The sequence below is a fragment of the Spodoptera frugiperda genome, chromosome 1, assembly GCF_023101765.2.
Source record: "Spodoptera frugiperda isolate SF20-4 chromosome 1, AGI-APGP_CSIRO_Sfru_2.0, whole genome shotgun sequence".
NCBI classification, from domain to species: domain Eukaryota; kingdom Metazoa; phylum Arthropoda; class Insecta; order Lepidoptera; family Noctuidae; genus Spodoptera; species Spodoptera frugiperda.
Window position 1 is genome coordinate 6,030,016 of NC_064212.1, and position 21,871 is coordinate 6,051,886.

General features: G+C 34.9%; 1 protein-coding gene across 1 annotated transcript in view; it reads right to left on the bottom strand.

Moving 5' to 3' along the window:
* The window catches only part of LOC118273160 (cAMP-dependent protein kinase catalytic subunit 3), a 42,759-nt gene that overhangs the window by 20,299 nt on the left and 589 nt on the right, over positions 1-21,871 (bottom strand). The window lies entirely within an intron of this gene.

Here is a 21,871-nt window from a genome sequence, read left to right on the forward strand (position 1 = left end):
CTAATCTAGATATACTCTTAAAATAGAAATATCTGCTTTCAGTATAAAAATCCTTTAATTAACATTGATATATGCTTAGCAAGAAAATAATACTAGACAGATAACATATTAGTATACATATTTGCATATCTATTTCGGTAAGAAGCCCAGAATAAATAAAAATGCACATTTATCTCTCACTTTAAAAGCGTCAATAGAAATATAAATATGCATTCGACATTAATTTAAACCATATTATTAAAAGCTGAACGATTTAAATAAGAAAAATAAAAAAGAAACATTTGATATACAATTTAACGTTCCGCGTAATTTCGAATATTGCTGCATCATTTTGGACGGTACTTTCACTAGAAGTTCGCTTAAATTTTGATTAATATGTGTCATAAATATTATACCGTCTTGACATGTCATCGACAATCCGGATCCTAGTTACGAGGTTATAATACGGAGATAGTTAAATGAAAAACAAAATACCAGCAGCTACTACCAACAGATTTTGTTTATAAAGTGTAAAATTATGATAAGTTTATTGTATTTTCGAAATTCTCAAAACACGCACAGTAGCATGAGTCTTTGAGTTTTACTCAGTGTAGGGCAAAGGATCGTCCCTGTGAAAACTAGTGAAAACTGGTGAAAACTAGATTTAACATTAATACACGTACAATACACTTCGGAGATAAGATGTGATGCTGATTGCTGTTATGTCATGCATTGTACATTTATGGCACAAACACGTCGAATAAAATTGTTTTCCATACACTTCTTTCTTAAATTTCCTCTGTGTAAAATACTATATTCTCATATTTCAGAAAGAAATATGTTTTATGGCATATTTTTATGTCAACCTCTCCAGGGCTGCCCTTTGACAACATACATATTTCAACAATTTAATTTCAAGGCTCTATGATCAAAACAAACAAAAATAACTTTAATATGTTTATATGTTTTTTTCAGGGCTGTTATTAATTATTCATATAATTTTACCTCTACGGCAAAGAAACTGAAAAAAGCTTCAGAAATTAGGAAATGCTATACTATATCGTGGTTTATTTGATTTTCCACTGAAAAGAAAAGTCCGAAAATATGAGAAGGTTCCAGATGAAATAAGAGTAGACTTGGCACGTGTGACCTAACTGAAACTACTTCCCCGTCAACTAAAAAAGTTGCTAAGTAATTCCGACAGTCGAATTGATATCAAGTTTCAAATGTAGAGATTCTAGAACATTTATAAAAACGAGTTAAAATTCGACGAACAAAGAAAAGTCCGAAACAAATAAGCAGTGAGATTAGATCCGAGTACTTTAAGTTGGGAAGCGTCGACAATGCAAGTTGAGACAAGTGACCTTTGTCTTACGTAAGAGACTTCTTTCACAAATCCACGACGTGACGTATTAGATCTGTATATCAGTGAAGGGCGCTCTGCGACTAATTTATTCGTTCACAGTTGAACCGCGGCGCGGGCGCACTCGTCCGACCACTTTCACTGCGACTGCGCATAACGCACGCCGAGACTGATGGCCTTTACGTCACTATACCCTAATTATATGCTAAATAGAAAATTTTATCTGAAATTTTCTACAATAACTAAAACTTTCCACGCCTACGATCCAACCCGTGCATCGGGCGATCTACGATCTGCCGATTGAAGTGATGATATTAGAAAATAAAATATTTTACGTCTGTTTTTCCTAGCCGAACACAGATTTAAATTATAAATTACGGATCATGAATCCAAACCTACTAAGCTAAGTAGGTGATACATATCTTGGAACAACAATTTCACGGATCGAATCCACGACCTCGTGCTCAGCAATCACACAGTCACAGTAAGTCGAGCAGAAAATAAATATTAGCAAAAAAGCGGAACTTGGCGCCGACATAGTACAGGAACAGCGCAGAAATAGACATGATGCCACACTCGTAAACTTAATCGAATTGAAATATTTCATTTTATTACAAAAATAAAACTGACGGGCGACATTTATGTAATACGAAATGTACCTACTATGTTGTATAGGCTAGTCGTATGTGCACGTTATATAAGTACGTAATCAGTGATAGACAACACACAGGTGTGACGGGAGGCTGATAAATATTATGTCAAATTGAAAACACGCTGCGTTTTTGGCAATGATATCTACTACGGGAAATTGTAAATAGAAATCGTAATTTAGACATAACACTTATGTATGTTTGTACTCGTAAATGACAGGAAGAAAGCATTTCCGTAGTGAATCGTAACTACGTGTGTGTACTTGCGTAGGCGCCGCGCATAGGTAAGATATAGTTCTTATGCACATCATCACTTTCACACACCATAACATAGCTACGATAATCGAACAACACGATTATGTCGAACATTAAATATTACTTCATAAGTATTCTCATTTTACTAATGCACCTCTTAATGTCCATGTTCTCGACCCTGTATTTGACCCTTATTCACTTTCTAATATTTAAATAAGATATATAATTTATAATAGTTTTCACTCCATATGACGTCTAAATTAATTGCTATATCGTCATATGTAAAACTGGTAGTGTGTGCTTGCGCCTGCGCAACGGCCCGATATTATCGCCCAATCAATAACACTGCCACATAACTTATATTTTACTGCCATTCTGAATTTATGGAGAACATCTTCAAACGTATGTCTGTAGACTTTCGGGGAAATCATTTTGTTATTGTGTAGTACGTCAGTATCTACACGTAATAGTATAATAAACGTCAGCTTTATATGTACATTTCTAAATGATTTTCATTAACGAGAGTATATTCCTGAGTAAACAATCAGGCCATTGTTAGCTAAGTACATTCATATAACTGTTGTTTCGTGCTCACTGAAAATAAATGACCTCCTACCGTATATTAAAGTTAAAAGCCAGCCCACCAATGGCCAGCCATAACTTTTGCGGCTTATTTCGGGCATTCTATTTTCAATAGTTACTACTCGCACCATACAGCACTTGTATTTTAACCAATCATGGAACAGGTCAACGATCTCTAGGCACATCATGTTACATAAGTGGCCAAGTAGCCGATATTTTATCAGCACCATATAATTATTTACTGCTCGTTAAACGTTCAATGAAGTATCCGAGTTTTACGTTAGTTGTAAACCTGGATATTAAAATGTTACAAGCAAATATTGGGCCGATCATTCAAAATATTTTGCTTTACTTTATTACCATAATAATAAAATTTATTTAGGAACAAACCTTGTTCCAATTTCGTGTAAGTGCAGATGTTTTTACCTACATTCGTCATTACGTAGAATACCGTAACTTTAATTTTATTCACATCGTCAAACCGCTTTTATCAACATTAAAATTATAAATGTACATTAAAATACGCTTGCACGTAAACAAGTTTCAGTGCTATTTTTAAGGATTGTGCAGTAAATAAGAAAGTAATATAAAATGTAGTGGCTCGCCAGATTTCAGCAATTAACTCTGTCAGCGATGTGTGTTGACAAGCGTCTGGTGAAAAACACTTATCTAGTCGTATTTCTTTCTGTTCCTGCTTTCCTAGTCCGTCATAGTCGGAATCGTTTAGTCACCTCTGACGCAAATTGATCCAAAACCGATGTCCTCTGCCAACCGGCTCATGGGATTCTAATATAAGAGAGGACGTCTCAACTTCAAACATATTCTCACCACTTTGTTCTTTATTAGTTCTTTGCTCCCATCTCCTTTAATTCGATTAATTGTTAGTTACAGTCACAAATATATCTTCATTACTTTACTGCACTAGTTTCTGATTTTATTTTAGAAAAATATTTATTGCTGAAACTTATTTTGATCATAAAAACGTAGATATACTGCAATAATAATATGAAGAGGAAAGTGTGATAAAAGATAAAAACGATAACGTTGATATTCAATAGAGAAAAACAAATTGAACGTTCAATCTTGCTTTAAACTTGTACTTTGCAGATGGGTTCACGGCTTCCCAAGAGATCGTTTATTGGATAAATCATTGGAAAAAGAACAAAAGTTGAAGGTGTTTTCACGAGTTGTGACTACTTGTGACGTCAGCCCACAGCTGTCCCTCCCGTCTCGTCGAGAACTTGACACACACGCCATTATTTATAATCTCAAACACTTTTATCAGCATTAATCTTCGGATGGCGACGCACTCGTGGGTGACGCGATGACGTCCCAGACCTGCCCACGAGCCTAAGGACCTTCACGTGAAGGTAACATAAAAACATCTGCATAAAAACCAAGTTCATCCATTGCAAAAACAATTCAATTGATTTGATGTGCAACATTTTTCTTTTTTCTTTTATTAATCCACAAGTAATAAATTCCTTTGAAGTGAGCAACTAATTACCTGGTGTTTCATAATCATCTACCTAGTTACTCGTATATCTGCGATAAGTACAGTCTCCGGTGACACACATTTGGTTTGCTCTGAAGTCGACTTGTTTCACTCTATTTGCGGATGTGTTTTGAGAAAGGTAAATAAAAAACTATGTCATTCGCTAATCAATTCGTACGTGAAAGAGAATGACTGAAGTACCACTCGATGTGACTAACACCACACACATATTAATTTCAGAAGCTACCTATAATTTATTCCTATCTGCTTAATATTATACTAAGGCCCTATTATCGTGCTTCACCTCTGTTAATTAAGTTTCCATTCATCCAACTGACGCACGTTTTTCATATGAACTTCACATATCAAACCACAATAAAGGGAGTTTAATCGGTACTGGCAAAAAAAGCTAAGAAACATATTTTTTCCATAGTTTGCGTTGCTGTATAGTAACAGTAGCTATGGTGTATAAACAATCCCCCGAAACTATCGATCATAAGTGTATTGATATAGAGTGACTCCGACTATGTCATATTTCGCTAATGGCACGCAAACAAATCGTTACAGACGACAATACATGACATCTTTGTGAATCAAACTCTGGCCACAATCGTACCACAAGTTCTTGACAACAAGCTTGTTTGATTTCCGAATGTGGTTTTGAAACAGTTGACTCATTCCTGCAGCTGGTTTAGTTTCTACACTTAACTTATTTATAGTATCACCATAAAGCGAGTCCTGACACCAGCTTGGGACAACGCTCCAGTATTACAGGAAAAGCTAAATATATCAGAACGTTATAAAGCTGGAAATTCTGAAAAGTAACAAAAAAATCAGGTTGATATGTTTTAAAATATAAATTATTCTTCTCGTTAAGTGGTCAACACCGAGCACATCGTTCCGAGAACCGCCGGTGTCATTACTCACAGTCAACTCGTTACAAGTAGCCACTGTTTTATTAGGACACCGCGATTTACCTACAATACACTTTGGTCGCTGTACTAAACCATAACTGCTACATGTTGCCATGACGTAGGTGATATTCTATATTATAAATTGGTCTGCGCCGTGTCAAGGATGAAAGTCAAAGTAGTGATGTTTGGCCGAAATCCAAAGTGTCACTAGTTTCGTTACTTTAATTTATGAATGAACACGTTACCCTACGGAGAGCAAAGATTTTCTTTATGTCGCAAACGAGTTTTTACGCGGAAAGGCGTGGACAATCTACTCGTACGACTCTGTCTGGTCTCGTATCATACGACGGAAGCTGCGTGTCACGTTAGCGTCGCCCTACACCGAGCGTGCACGCGTAGGAGCCAAAATTAATATATGCGCGAAATGTCATTTTTACAACATTCAACGTTGATTGATATATTATAATAAAGTGTCTATCATAGTAGGTCGATGACTTCAGAGAAATCATATAGCTATGCTAAAGTTAGAATTGTTGCTATACTCTCTAGTTATAATACACAAATTCCAATGATTAAATCGGCTGATTAAATACTGGAACAAATAAATTAGTTGAACTAAGAATAGATAACAATTCACAGTGAAGGTTAAACTGCGGCCGAACGTTCCAATCGCTAAAATGTAAAAGTCGCGAATGCGGCACGCGTTGGAGCCAAATAGTTTAGCTCAGGAATTACAAACTGATCTTCCGACAGCATAGTAACCATAGTTATAGCTCTAGTTTATAATACTACCCATAACTATTATGAAAGGTAATTAATCTAGACACACGGCAGTGTGTCCGCCAAGTTCGAGCAAAAAAACCGACACACCGGCCGTGGGTTATATTACACGAACCATTTCGGGCCAAGTTCGACCCACCTATAACTCAAAATCTATTTTATCTACGCATTTGAAATTTCTAGTATCTGTCGAGATCTACTTACTTATCTAAAATACAAAATTTCATTAATGTACCTATTGTAGGTCTTGAGATATTGACGTCAGAAAATCGCTATTTTTACTATACACTCACTGACTGACTCACTCATCAAAAACCTAGACCACTTCCAATGGTCGTATTGACTTGAAATTTGGCATGGAGGTAGGTCTTTAGGTCAAAGTAAAGGAAAAAATCTGAAAATGGCCAAGTGTGAGTCGGTTTTAAAAATAATGAAGGTGTAAATTCATACCCCTAAGGAACTAAAACAAAAAAATTATCTATATCTTCCAATGGTCGTACCGACCTAAAATTCGTTACAAAGGTTTGTATTTAGTCAAAGTAAAGTAAAATAAGAAAAAAAGAAAATAAACCTTACAAAAATAAATGAAATCCCACCCAAAACATAAATGTGAAAGGCTGCCAAGTTCGATAATATTGGAACGCTTCGCCTATAAAAGAAGTGAGATCTAAATAAGTACCAAGTTCCATACACAGACCTCAGTTAAAAATGATATAACTTGGCAAGTTTTAATAGAAAATTATATACTTGACTCATTGCGTTTAGTAGGTTTACCTTGTACATAGAAAGTAAAACAAACTTGGCACACACACACACTTTGTTATAAACCTACTAAACGCAATGGGTCAAGTATATAATTTTCTATTAAAACTTGCCAAGTTATATCATTTTTAACTGAGGTCTGTGTATGGAACTTGGTACTTATTTAGATCTCACTTCTTTTATAGGCGAAGCATTCCAATATTATCGAACTTGGCATCCTTTCACATTTATGTTTTGGGTGGGATATCTTTCGCAAAAGGCAATGAAGAATGCTAGGGTTGCAATGTTGAAATATTTGCTTCCATAATTCAAGCAGTACAACCCACCTATTATTATGCACAGTACATTAAACAGCCGATACTCCAAGCATGTGTTACTACGTTGGTTATTGCCAAATTGTAACACAATATTTCAAGTTTAACAAACAGATGCATTCACGAGGTAAGTATTACGTTCGATGACATAAGAGCAAAAATCGTTTTGTAAACTAGTTTGCGAAGTCACTGCGCCTTCGGGCATACAATGTTGAACATAAACATACATACATAGTCTCGCCGCCCGTGTTACGACATATATAATTGCTGAACATTTGTTAGTATGTAATAAAACCTCATCGGATCAAGTTTAAAAGCTTCCTGTTATAAAATTATCTTATATTGGGATATAAACATAATTTAATTCGTTGTACTGCGAAACAATGTAATGTGCATTAACAATCTATAAATAATACGAATCTTTGTTAGGATTTACTTAATCGTTTTATTGTCAACATCATTGCGGTCTCGTAACTTCCTTGTGTTTGCAACATTTACAGATCCTTGAATAAAACAATTGAAGTCACCGTTTAGCGTTACCAAACCATTGTGATTGTTGTACAAACCGGAACCTGACAATATTACGTTTTGCTTGCGAAGTATGACAGGCTAACCACAAAGATAATGTTACATATTTGTTTTCATTTTCCAGTTATTTTCGCGCTATTGAAAAAGGGAAAGAAAATGCGCGGATCCGGTGTTAACTACGCACTGGATGTTAGTTAACTGCCTCTAAATACCGGTTATGTACGGGTGTTACTCAGATTACATTGTAACGTAAAAAAATACTAAGGTAGAAGTAGAAATTAAATCTTAATTAACTCATACTAAAAGAAAACAATAACATTGGATTGTAGAGAAATGATTTGAATATTATGAAAACTTCCATTACTATGAATTTTAATACACTTTTTTATACGGAAACAAAGCGTTCGTGACGAAGGTAAAGGTTTTAACATGAATATCAACCGTGTTCCCTGAATCGCGTGCGCGCAGGGATCACGACAAATATTAATCACCACGACACATGTACCTAGGTGCCTACACAGTACATACTAGGCGAACTATACATTTTTAGAATACAAAAACTACGTCAAATTTTATAGTTGTCGTTGTTTGTAATAAAGACATTATGTTGGCAGTGAAACAGACTTCTTGGGGACTATCTTCGTCTATTTTTTGCTTTCAAATGTATTTCTAGATATTTTTTGCTCGTAGATACAATATGAGCGGCGATTCTTATTTATGAACATTGTCGACCGTGATCTTCCCACTGCAAGATAGGTAAAAGCTTACTTTCACTCCTTTGAGTCAAAACTCCTCTCTGATTAAAATTATTAGAAGTTAATCTTCACCAAGAAACTTAAGGGACTACTAATATCAGCAACTATGTTTAAGTATTTGTAATACAATGTAGAGTTTAGCCTATGCTATGACAATGATAAGCATCTCAAAGCCCTGAGGACGTTCTGTAGCGCCCTAATGAAGACTTTATACAAGAATATAGAATTTTTAATCGAAACACCAATCGCTATGCTAATATCTTGCAGGTAAGCAATGAATATTAATGCGTGTGGACATAAAAGGCGTTTTATATTCATGGGGAGCAAGTTCAAATGGTTCAATGGTCTTTGATCGCGATGCACGTAATCGGTAATGACGGTTCTACTGTTTGCCAGTACTTAAATACAGGTCTTTACCCGACTGTGCCAGAAGGAGGGTTCTGTTTTTGTTGCTTTGTGCGCCCACGCTGCGTTCCACCGGAATCGGATGTTGCTGGTTAACCGTTTTGTTTGGAATCTTTTTACTGACAGCTACAACATTTTAGTATACAACACCTAATTATACTACGCATCAAAGAATACTACCGCTGTTGTTTTTGTTATTTTGGTAGATTTCTAAACGCAATAATACCCAATTGTTATTGTATTTTTATCAATTAAGTTCTAAATTAATAACAAATTACATAAATTGGGGGCAATGATAAAATCTCGCTAAAATATCTGATAACGATATTTTTACAAAAAAGTTTAGATGCCGCTTCTGATAGAGATTTAGAATCGACACATTTCTCTTTTTTTAGAAATTAATTGTTACGAAATTACCCAGTTTTTACTTTATATTTGGCGCCTTCATTATCTTATCTTTTAATCTAATAATTAAAATTGGCCATCTTTTAATAAGTAGGCAATGTATTTCGTTCAAGGGCTTTTTAACAGGTCTCTCATTATTGCGAACTAATACCCTATTAGACATCAACAGGAGTACTGCTGGACTATGTCCCTCCACTACATAGCAGAGGAGCCTGCCAAGCATAGGTTCAGGTTCAATTCAGGTTTGTCAGAGAGTGCTACAGCTCGGTCTCTGTTAAATGTTTAATTTTGGCGCTTACATCATACGAAGGAAAAACGGGGATAGTGACAAAAGTATTCTCCTCTGCCCTCACTTCTAGTATTCACCTGAACGAAAAGATTCCACTCCATGACACTGACGTCAATGAACCCTGCAAGTACATCTCCACATTGTAAATAAAATGTTTTCCCTTAACTTCCGCACGGGCGCCACGTTTTGGCAGCGTCCGATACAATAATCTTTCATAACACGTTAAATACACAAATATTACAATATCAATCGTTTGTATAATAAATCGGAATATCATAAAAGTGATCTGGTTATATCTAACCGGCATGTGATGCTATTGACGCACGCTACATTACTCCATCATCGGCCAACCTTTCAAATCCGACGTCAGTACCTACTTGACGTCGGCAAACTGTAAGAAAGTCAGTCATTTTGTAAAAATAATATATGTTTCGTATGTACATATGATAGACATTTCAATATCAATTATGCTGAATAAATCGTGTTTTTGATTATTCAAAATGTTTTTACATATTCATGTTTCGAAATACTTATTTCAATTATCTTTTTTTCTTGAAGAATGTTTTGAACTTTATTGACATAAAAACTAAAGAAGTAATTGGTTCACTTCGACACAACTTTTAATAGATACCTATTTTAATATTGACTTAAGTACATAAGCAATGACCGTTGGTAGGATAGACAAAGTTAAAACAATTCATTTTTTACGATTAACAAGTAAAACAAAAATAGTTTTGCTAAAATTAGAATACGGAAGAGTTTATGTGAACAATGGTTTAACCTCGCGTAGTTGATTGTTAAAGTCGTGTTGCTGCAATTACTATCAAGAATGCTTCATTATCAGCACAGTCTTACGGAAACAATCACTGATAATCACAAACCTTTTTCTTCAGCAAAACACCAGCTGAACCAGGTACTACACTAGGGTTTTGTCCTGTGTCGTGAGTGCGTTTACAAACTTATATATATACTGTTCTGCATTTAAAGTTAAATAAATAAATAAACATAAACAATTAAAAGCTTGTTTTATCCAACAGTGTATATTTAATCACTAGTTAGATAAGGATAGTGTGAAACTTTTCGTTACTACTGCTATTATATTACTGGTATACTGATGTAATGAAAAAACTAGAGTAGGTAGAAAAATTCAATATCAAACTTTGATTACAAAAACGTATTTATCTACATCAATTTAAGAATTTTCACCACGATGTTGTGAGTACTAGAAAGCAAAATAGACAAGCTTTTTTAGTATTTGAATATTGCAAAAGTGAAGACATTTTACGAGGCATATAATGTAAAAACTTGGCGTATTATTGGCAAGTTGTGACGTCCGTACGTTAAGCTCATGACTGACACAAGATGTAACTCGAAGCCACTTGTACCATAAACGTTCCACGAAAAACTATTACATTATTATATGGATCATTTTAAACGCTGTTTATCATGTAAATATATGAAATTCATATTTTATAGTCTTGATTTATAACTTCATAGAGATCAAAGAGCTGCCGTACCAACTGCATAATTACGATAAGGGTAAATAAACAATAACATCCATAGACAACAATTTGGAAGCTAATATTTTATTGGCTCATAATAGAAGCCGTAAAAATGCTGTAAAATCTAAAAAATAACGTGTTTATGTCTATTTTTTGCGGAATCACTATGGACCAGGAAATTGTTTTAAACGTGCAGAAACAAAACATGGATTTTAAATTTGTTTTTTGGAGTTGAAAGTTATCACGAACCTCTAAATATGTAAGTGTATTCCTACAAAATATTTCAGTTCCTTATAATTCCTTTAATGAGCATATCCAAATATCGATTGCTTAGTTAAATCTTGGTTGAGTGGTCGGTTATTGTTCGGAGCAGTTAAACCTGTTAGCAACGCAACCAGCTACCGACGCAATTATCCATAAAAGAAAACGAGAGTGTATAATATCATCCATTCAAATCGTCACTCTCAAATTAGAGGACCACTGATTACTTTAAATACGTTACAAAAACGCCGACAGCGCACGTATAATTCCTGCATTAAGAGTGTCTATGAGCAACGCTGATCTCGGCTCATTTGCCCTCTATCCCATAGAAAAAAAATACGTGTCACCACAAAAAGAATAAAAATAAGATTTTTAAAAATATTCCTCAATTCTTTTTTTCACATCGTCTTTTGACGTTTTATTAAATTGTCAAAACAACAAATGTACGATTCCGAGAAGCGTGGGAGTGTACGACATCGTGTGTAAAGTAGGTCGCCATCACCGGGAAAAGAACAATCTTCTTCACCCTTACGTTATCAGTAATAGTTATTAAATGGATCGCTAGACCGCCCATTAGTTCCGTCATGATAAGCAATCTCCACCTCTATCTAACAAGCAATAGCTATCAAAATAATTAATCTAGTTGTTAAAAAAATGTTTAGATTTGGTTGTAAATAATAAAACCGTGTAGTTTCGGTTCTGTTTGTTTTGCTCCGCCATCGTTACGGACGTGGAATAACAAATCAAACCACCGAGGCATGCTAGTCACAATGTGAGATACAGGAATACTTGTGAAATCTGTCGGCAATCAAGTTTCCGCTAACAAATACTTACTTCGCCTTAACTTGCGCCTGCGCTTCTCCACTTTCGAGTTTGTTGACTCTAGAGAACATTTCACTTTTTTCGTGTATCTCGGCAGCGCTTTGGTGTGCCGAAAATCTTATCGATTACGTAGTGTTGCATAAACAAACCTGTCTTCGATCGATCGAGCGTTGCGTTATATGTTCCTTTAAACTTTATTTCGACGCACACTCAAGTATAGAAATATTTTATTTTAACAAGGAAAAAGAAAGTTAACATTAATGTGAATTATACTTTAAAAAATGGAATTTAATGTATGCATAACAGAGGTAACTGTTGATTTGAATAAACTGTGAATATTAATGATCATCGTTTGTTTGTTATCCACAAACACAAGTATTTGATCGGAAACTTATTTGTTAACTTTTGAAGATATAAACTTTCCTAAGACATTATTTATAACCTTGCTCTAGCTTGCCTTACGTAACGGAGAACAAATGTTGGTTTACAAATGATTGTAGAAAGAAGCGAGAGACTATCAAACAGCCGCAGCAGTAGCCGTTGTTTATAATTCCGAATAGGTATTGTATTAGTTATTTCTAGCGAGTTTTTACTGTGTAACCGATAAGCACGCAATGTCACGGTTGTTCCATGCTGGCTCGTGGTGGAGAAAGTACATACGAGTCTTAATGTTGTATGTATACGACTGCAGCTCAACACACTCCGTGACGACTGTAGCAGTCTCTCCTTGTACAAAGTTTGACAAACCCCGAGACATTAGAGTTGGCACGTGTTCGGGCCACGTCTACTGGACTTGCTCCAGCAACCGGTACCTACAACTCCACAAGTAAAATATTTCAGCATCATCCGATTTAGTTCCTACGCACTTGAAATCCAAAGAGTTCAGTGTTCACTCACTTCTAAAGGTGCAGCTACGTTAACAATATGCAAAAAGCGAACAAGCTAATCACCCATAAACGTCTGCACTGATCTCTTAATGACCAATAAATCTTTTTGCAAGTTTATATCTGGCTTCTACGAGACTCGAAAATGCACTGATCTAATACATATTCTTAGACTTCTATTCATAGATACCGGAATTCTAGTAGGCTCAATAAGTTATATACTCGTATCTTCTAGACTAAACCTACATATTTTCATTCATTCGTCAATCTTTGATGACTTGCCGAGGCGTTTTGATAGACGTTACTACTAGACCGTAAAGGAACAAGGTTGGGAGTATCTATTACTCTTGAAAAAATACTGAGACTAATCAGACGCTAGAACGAAGAACAGATCAAATGTTTAATCACAACAGATGGATTCACACGTGTAAACATGTAATAGAAACACAATGTTAGCATGGAATACTCTACATTATGTAGCTAGTTCGTTGCCTGCCCAGCCGCTAGCCCAACCTGGCACTAATTATTTCTATAAATACTGGTTAGCAGACAATGCACTGGTTAAGTGATGGGACGGTCACGAGTGTTCTCACCGACCTCGCCCGCATTTACATGAATATTAATAATTATAACAGGTTAATATCGAGTCGATGGAAAACGGTCAAGGACGACGCATCCATGCACCGCACCTTGACACTTTCATGGCGTTTAAATACATGCATTATTCAGAGAGGCGAACTATTAAAGAAATGCTAATTTAAAAACATTTCTGTGTTTTTACTAAAGCTGATGTCTTAGAAAGCTGTATTTCTAGAGAATCGTAGTCGTAAAGTTAATAAACAAAGACTGAACTAAAGATCTGATGATAGGCTCATCCGCGAAATTTACATTTTACTGCAGAAATGGATGCCGAGCCGGTGCATGTTCTTACTACAATCAACATAATAAAGTATTCAAAAATTATTTGTAGACGTCGAGCATCAGTTATTTTTTACAAGCAAAATAGATTGAAGGTACACACATTGATGTTAATAATGATTTTCCTCAGCATTGTTTACTGTACCGAAAGTTTTGTAAGAGGTACGTAAGCGTGAAGAATTTGTAAAATTGTTTACAATAATTCAGGCTCGTGGTTTGCTCTTATAAATGCAATATGGTATGATATGATTTAATAAACACACGTGCTATAATATAACAGTGGTTGTTCTACAAACAATGCTTGTTAACTACATCTCGTATCACACGATTCTTGGCATAGTGGGAACATTAGGTGCTTATACTGATGTGGCAGTTCCATTTCCGTCTGGACCACCGTCTGCACCGTACCTCATTGTTCTTAAACAACTTTCTTTTCTTAATTTTACTCCGCACATGAGTAGCTACTTTCAATTGTGCACGAGTGCACCGTGGAGTATGGGAACGGCTCATTTCGCAGATTTCACGGATATACTATGCTGCTGATTAGCAACGGAACTTTACAATTACATTCTCTTACTTAGGTGAGTTATGCTGATGACATTTCGATATGCAACGAGATAATATCGTCTCTTGATTCTTATCAAGACTGAACTGCGTTTTAGAGTAAGCTTTATGTGATGAATGATGAATGATTTGTGTGATAAGTCACACAAAATCATTGCTCGAGCACGTGGTCATCACTTCAATATCAAATCAAATGCTGAACTAATTTTATTATTTATTTATTATCTGTCTTACATTATAGTTACTCTCGACACACTAACCCACATATCTGTTGTTAATCACGCGTGACAAACACAATCGTTCGCGTGCGTAAACATAAGCAGAAATGAATTCTTTTGTCTTAGCTATTCGTTAAAATCAGTAACCGTCTCGCAACAAAGCATGTTATAAACAATATCTTGCAGTTACATCCTTCTCACCCATCTTTTAAATGTTTTATTGAGGTGAATTATACGATGTCTAGATAGTAACTAAACATAAAATATTTCTAAATCGTTGCGATTTAGATATATCTTCAAATAAATAAACAGTTACACACATACACATTAAGGTCTATTTTTCCAGGTTTCATATAAATATCGCCGTCGCGTGAAATTAAATCGCGGTATTATGGTTGTTGGTCGTCATACATATTTATTTTGTTATGGTAGTTAGTTCAAAGTGTTTGTTTGTGGGACGCTGGCGGCGCGGGCGACGCGTGATGGAGTCGTTAGCACGGTAACTGGAGCACCGAATGCCACCGTGAGGATGAGGATAATGCACAAACGAGATCTCAGATCTCTGCGCGCCTGGTACCTTAGAAACTTTCGTGCTCTGTTTCACCTCTACAATTAACTGTCTGCTACGCTCTACACACGTATTTTAGATATGTGAGCCATACGACACCTTCCTCGTTCCAATTTCAATGTAGAAAACTGAGAATTTGAAACCCTGTTGCTTACCAACATAACCGTCACGACCGCGTCTGTGTTGTATCTTGTTTACAGGTCAGGAAATGGATTTTTTATAGGCAATGTACTCACATTTACATCCCGTTTATATTCCCATATATTTTCATTAACTTTCTTAAGATTCTCGTAACGGAAACACGAATGATTATTAAGTACCTTTCCTCAAGTACCTAATAAACTACTTATTACTGAAATTATTACTAGTTTTTATCAATTATAATCTACACGTGAGTTAGCTCACATTCAAATAAGCTATAGGCCTCACGAAATGCTAGCTTCTAACTCTTGTTTTAAATACTGAATTTAAACCAGGCTAAGTAGTCGCGCATTATTCTCATCTTTAGACGGAACGTGTTTTTCGCACCTCGTAAGTAATTATTTCGGTTGGACCACTGCCCACCCAGTAATAACAAAGCGTATAATTGTACAATAATACAACGACACAACTATTTATATTTATTTCGTAATAATTTTATGTCTATGATTTTAGAAGCTGTGTCTCTATTTTCATACTTTCAGGAACTACTTGATGGTTTGTTCGGACGTTAAATGTTAGTTATTTGCAGTTTATGTTCGTTCTTCTAATAATATAATGAATGTCAAATAATATTCACTTGTGGGAGTGGAGAATGGTTGTCATTATCCCAACTATGTGCGTCAAATTATCGCTAAATGTGCGTCGGGACTCCACCGGTTGGAGTCGTTTTATGAACCGTTTCGGACTAAAACAATAAACATTTCCCATTATCTTTGGCGCGTACAAAACTGTCAGTTTTATTGTCATAGTACGTAACTACAGAAATCGAAGCTCTGTCTACGTAACATGTATTACGTCTATAGGAAATATCCCATTGCGAAGCCCTTCAAATTCATGTTTCAGCGATCGACGCACAATAAAATTTGCTCTACTCAAGTAGTTGCGTACTAATGGATTTTTCCGTTAGATTTATGAGATAACATCAAAGCAACTATCTATTAATAATTGTGATTATTGTATGATATTAATAGTTTTGAAGATGGAACTACTTAAAGCATAACAAGATATAATAGGTAGGAATTCCCCGGAATGGTAAGTCCCAATATAAAAATGTTTATAAGGATAGTTCCACATAAACGGACTCTGATACTAGTTTTAGATTCCGAGAAACACTAAATAATAAAACGTTCCTTCCTTTTTTTGAAGGGAAAAAAAGAAAAATTGGAAGTAAATAATACGTAGTAACTAAAGTTGGTAGGTACTATAAAACGTACGTGCTTAAATCTTCGCCAAGGCAGAACGCCATTTGATCATGTTTAATGCACAGTAGATCTCATACTGTATGAGTGCAATACAAATCTTTTGTTCTTCAAACAGCATACTGATTACTCTAGAATATAATGTCTATTATTCTCTAAACTTTCCCTGTTTTTGTACTTTCAATTTCGTTTATTTTACCCTTTGCTTTATCCTTGGATTAACCTATAAGGATAAAGTAATATAATATTCATTAAAATGAGTAAGTTTAATCAATCTAGAAATTATTCATAATTTGTTTCGACCCAAGATAGTAAAGTTCTAAAACACACCACGCTTAAGGCGCGGTGAATAGACAACTTTTATGTATTTGAGGGGTGAAGCAGGTGAAGTGGGTCTCGTGTACTGAGGGGTGCACCGTGCAAATGTCATTGATACGCGTATTCCATTTTATTTAGGAGCGTAATTTCGCTACTATAGTTTCATGGACGATTGGCCCAGTGCGTTGATTCGCGTTCCGTGATCCTTAAGATCGAATCTCATTACCCGTATTAGTTTTTGTTTTCTTATTTTTTCAATATTATGTTGTATACATTTTTATTTTATTTTTATTTATTTTTTTATTAGTTTTTTTATGACTAAAACCGAAATCGAACAATAATTTACACAAACTTACTACTACTATAGTTTTTGCGCTAGTGACAGTTGCCTGTATGTCGTTGACGTCTCTCAGTACCACATGATTAGGGATGGACATTAGAAAGATCTTTTTTTATCGCTATCGATACTCGCAGCATACATTGAATTCTCTTTAATTTTGTTATTAAAGTGTGTTGTTTAGTTGTGCAGTTTATCTGCGTTTATATAATGTCAATATACAGATACAGATTCAGATGATCCTGACTCAGATAATAATATGAGTTTGGACGAATAAAAAGTAAATAATTTTTCTTAGCAACTTTTTAACCCATCTTATAATGTTCCGTTGTTTCATCAACATAATTAAGGGTTTTTTAAAAATAAAAATTGAACTACGCACAATATTTGTTTTCTATTCCAAAAAATCATCGACATCCTATCCATATCCATCATAGCAGTACATCTCATCACTAAACACGTCTATGGTGTTACGTATCGCGTCTGTATCGCTACAAACGCGCGTCGACGGCGCTTTTAAAAAACGTGGCGTGCATAGGCCCTTAGACGCAGTAGGTAGGCACTAATCTTTTAAAAACTAAAAAAGGGACAGGAGGATATATAAATAAAACACCAATATTAGTATAAAATATGTATTATTCATCTTCAATAATTAGGAGAATGTCATCTAAGAATTGGATAGGGGGTCGGGGTATATTTTCTTGGTATCTTTCCCAACTGAGATACCATATTATACAGGCTGAGATGCACGCCACTGACGAATAACTAATAATTCCAAGATTCTTCTGCCAATAGAGTTACTGCGACCAGTCGCAATTGTACAATTTACACAGCGATCCATGTCGTCAATATCCAATTGATAGGCTTAAACAGTTGTCCAAAATAGAGAGTCAGGTAATTTTGAAATGCAAGATCCGTCAAAAGTCCTTTATAAAGCCGAGGTCGTGGGGTTAAACAATAAAACATGGAAAATACGTGCGCACTCAGAACGAAACACAATGAACGAGTGTCATCTGTCAATCGGTATATGACTGATATCAGACAGGAGTGTTGTAAGAAGTTTAAATCACAGAGTACGTCATACATAAATGATTAAATAATCATAAATTTTGATAACTTAATTTAAGTTTTCTCGCTTCCCAGATAGAAACAAGGTACCATATTTTGTGATTTCCCTTAGAAAAAAATTACGGTTTTTTTTAATATACATTTCAACTAGTTAACTGCTGGGCCCAAAAGTCCCCTTCTCCTTTCAAGAATGGTACGGAACGTTACTGAATGTGTCATCTGCACCATGCTACGCGGTAATAGTATATTATGAAAAAATTAATTGTATTTACACAACTTATAATTCAAATCGATTTCGTACAAAAAAATATACTGACAACCCAACTTAGAAAAAGCTAATTACAAAATAAAATATTACAAACAGCAAAAAGATATGTTAGTGAATGATTATTTTCTGAGCGGCGATTGACACAAACTGACATAGGTCCACCAAGCAGCGCGCCTCAGCGGTCACTGCCGGTCCGCGTAGGAATGAAAGAGAAACGAATAGATGTCATGATCGGACGACGTTTTGTTCGATTCGTTCTGAGTTATTTATCATGAATTATATTAATTCTTACAAATATCTCATTTCAATCGACAAATAAATAAGGCAGTTCCCTTTATTATTTTAAATTACGTCACTGTTATTAATTTTATTAAGATATGTTCATAAATAATATAGTTACAATGACTAGAATTTCAATTTAAATGGTTAGTTTATGATTTTTTTCTATCGAGAAAATTAATAGAAATCGTGTTTTGAAGAAGGTGGTCCATTCATAAAAATGATCAAGATTAACATATATTTTTTTTGTTGCTCTAACATGTAAACATTGGGCAAAAAAACTGTTGAATCAATCCTATTTTGACTATGCACAGCGCCTTAACCTTTTTTGTGTAGCACGACAATTTATAGATGTGCTGAATTGGAGATTATTTCTATTTGTATATGCTGACTGTAGAATAAATTAGCAACACATACTTAATACTCGAGTAATAAAGAACTTTTATCTTGAAAGGTAAACGAATACGAGCCCGATCGCACCAAACGCAAACATAAGTTTAATTCTTTGTCTCCACAAACAAAATCGGTTGCCAGTTTCGATAGTTAAACTCCGTTGCACTATTAGGCGTTACTTTAATATGTAACTGGGTCGACAAGTAGGCAGCAGTTTTAGCTTTATCATTTATCATTCAGATTCCAACTGTAAGGTACAAGTGTACATTACTCTGTGCTGAATAATTATTCAAACTAATAATTTGTAATATCCTGCGTTTACATAGGCACTGGTTATATCGTGTCAGAAATACTGCATTCAATGTGAGCAACCACTTAACTTTACTTAGATCTTAGACAGTGCATCAAATAGAGTACGATTAAAACGTACTTAGGTAATTGTTTTAATCGTAATCCATCATTGCACGGTCGATTATATCATTTTAATCGTAAGATCTTGAAATCTGATTCAATAAGTTCATCGACAATTATCCACGTTATTGCGAAATAATCCGCTAATCGATTAATCCAATTTAAACTCGATATTAGATGCGCATAAATACCCTTTACGGATATAATAAATATCCCAATATAAACATTATTTACACAACAATTGTCAAATCGATGTTAAGCTACAGGAAAATAATATGCACAGAAAACAGGAAATATCATTATTTGTGCCATATCCTACGGGTCACGGATAGCTCGATCACCCTTGGCCCATATTCCGCGCGGCTAGAATTAGGTCGAGGTATTATCACCTGCATTCTCATTATACTCCGCGATACTGTTATCAATAATCACATAGTAATTATGTCCTTGGTCTATTTATTTTGGTTTTTCATATATTTGGGATATAGGATAAAGATTATTAATACTAAGTTAAATGGTATCTAATAACAACTTATTGTTAGGTATGTAAGAAATATTTTGTATTGTAGAGTAACAAAAAGGTATTTACAATGCAATTTAGCTACACGAGCCATTGTAGGTTAAGATGTCTAGAGCTTTTTTGGCAAGCAACCTACGCTATCTACTAGACTAGATAGGTATCTGGTCTACTTAGGTAAGTAGGTACTCCAAACGCTACTTTAAGACACTCATAAAATAATCCTATTTCTCCCAATTTGCTAATCGTAAATTATGAAGAACATTTTTACGGTGGACAAGAAAATAATCGCATGACATCTTTTGATATACAACTACATGGTCAGACTATAAAACCACGATTTGATTAATCACTTGGTACAAAAGTGCTCTAAACACAATGTAAATAAGAACGATTTTGTTCGAACAATTTTATCGTATTGTTCTTGCGAAACTGAGATTTAAAAGTGTCCGACCAAGTGGAAACATACAAACCTACCGGCGGAATATTAATGTGTTTACGTTACGCCATTATATAATTTTAAATCGCTTTATTTTTATTTCGATTTAAGCGAGGCATATGACGCGTGGATATTAAATTTTGCGAATGAAATTATTGTCGATTGCTATAATGTACGATGCATTAGAGTAGACTGAAAAGGTAATAATTATGACCATTGAGCAATAAATCCATCTAAAGTTCTAATGAATGTAACACCTGTTTCACAATATCGTGTAAACCAAAGCAGTACCTTTATAAGCTACGAGCTACGAGAACCTGTAGAATTTTCAGTTCAGTTTCAGGTCAGATTATGTAAACACAACTGTACACAGTTTGAACTTACAAGCGATGTTGCAATGTTAAGATGAACAGGTACACAGCTTCTTATAAGTAGTAAATCTTATAAGCAAGCAGCGAGTATAAACAAATGCAGAAGATATCTAATATCAAACGAAATCTCTATAGAAAACTGCCAGAGAAAGGAAAGAAAATAGTAATCAAGATTTCACAGTGCTTGTATGATAATTTATTTCCCAGTCCTTACTTTCAAGTGTCCCGCTAAGAACTCGTGGACCATCCGTTATATTTAATGAAATTTATGTGACAAGCATTAGTGACACTTTATAATATTCCCGCCGCCTCATATCCGAGCTTCTCAACAAATCATTACAAATGATAGACAGCTAAGACATCCCCCATAACACCGACAGACATCGTAACGATGGAAAATAAGCGATGGTTGGAATAACATGCCAAGTGTAATTTGTTAAAAGTTATGACAATCACAAATGGCCAATAATAAGTTCCATATTTACGGATTTCCATTGAAAGAAACATATATTTTCCAGCAAACGACATTTTCATATTTATCTAATTCACGTGGGCAGCGACGGGCAATGATTCACATCACTTTTACTATAGGAAGGTTTAAATGACGATGACTATCTTGTAAAATTAGCAAGTGAGAATCTTTACTATTAATAGCGTTCTGGAGTCATGGATGAAGTGTTGTTTAGTTTACTTCGCAGACACCTTGACTACCAATCATGATTTTATTAGCTTCTTAATAAAACGGTTGCGAATTATAGCATTATAGGTAATTTAATGTTATTATTATAGACGATATTTCTATCAAACTAATGTTAGCATTATTATTTCTTTTGAACAGATATATCTCTGCTCACCCC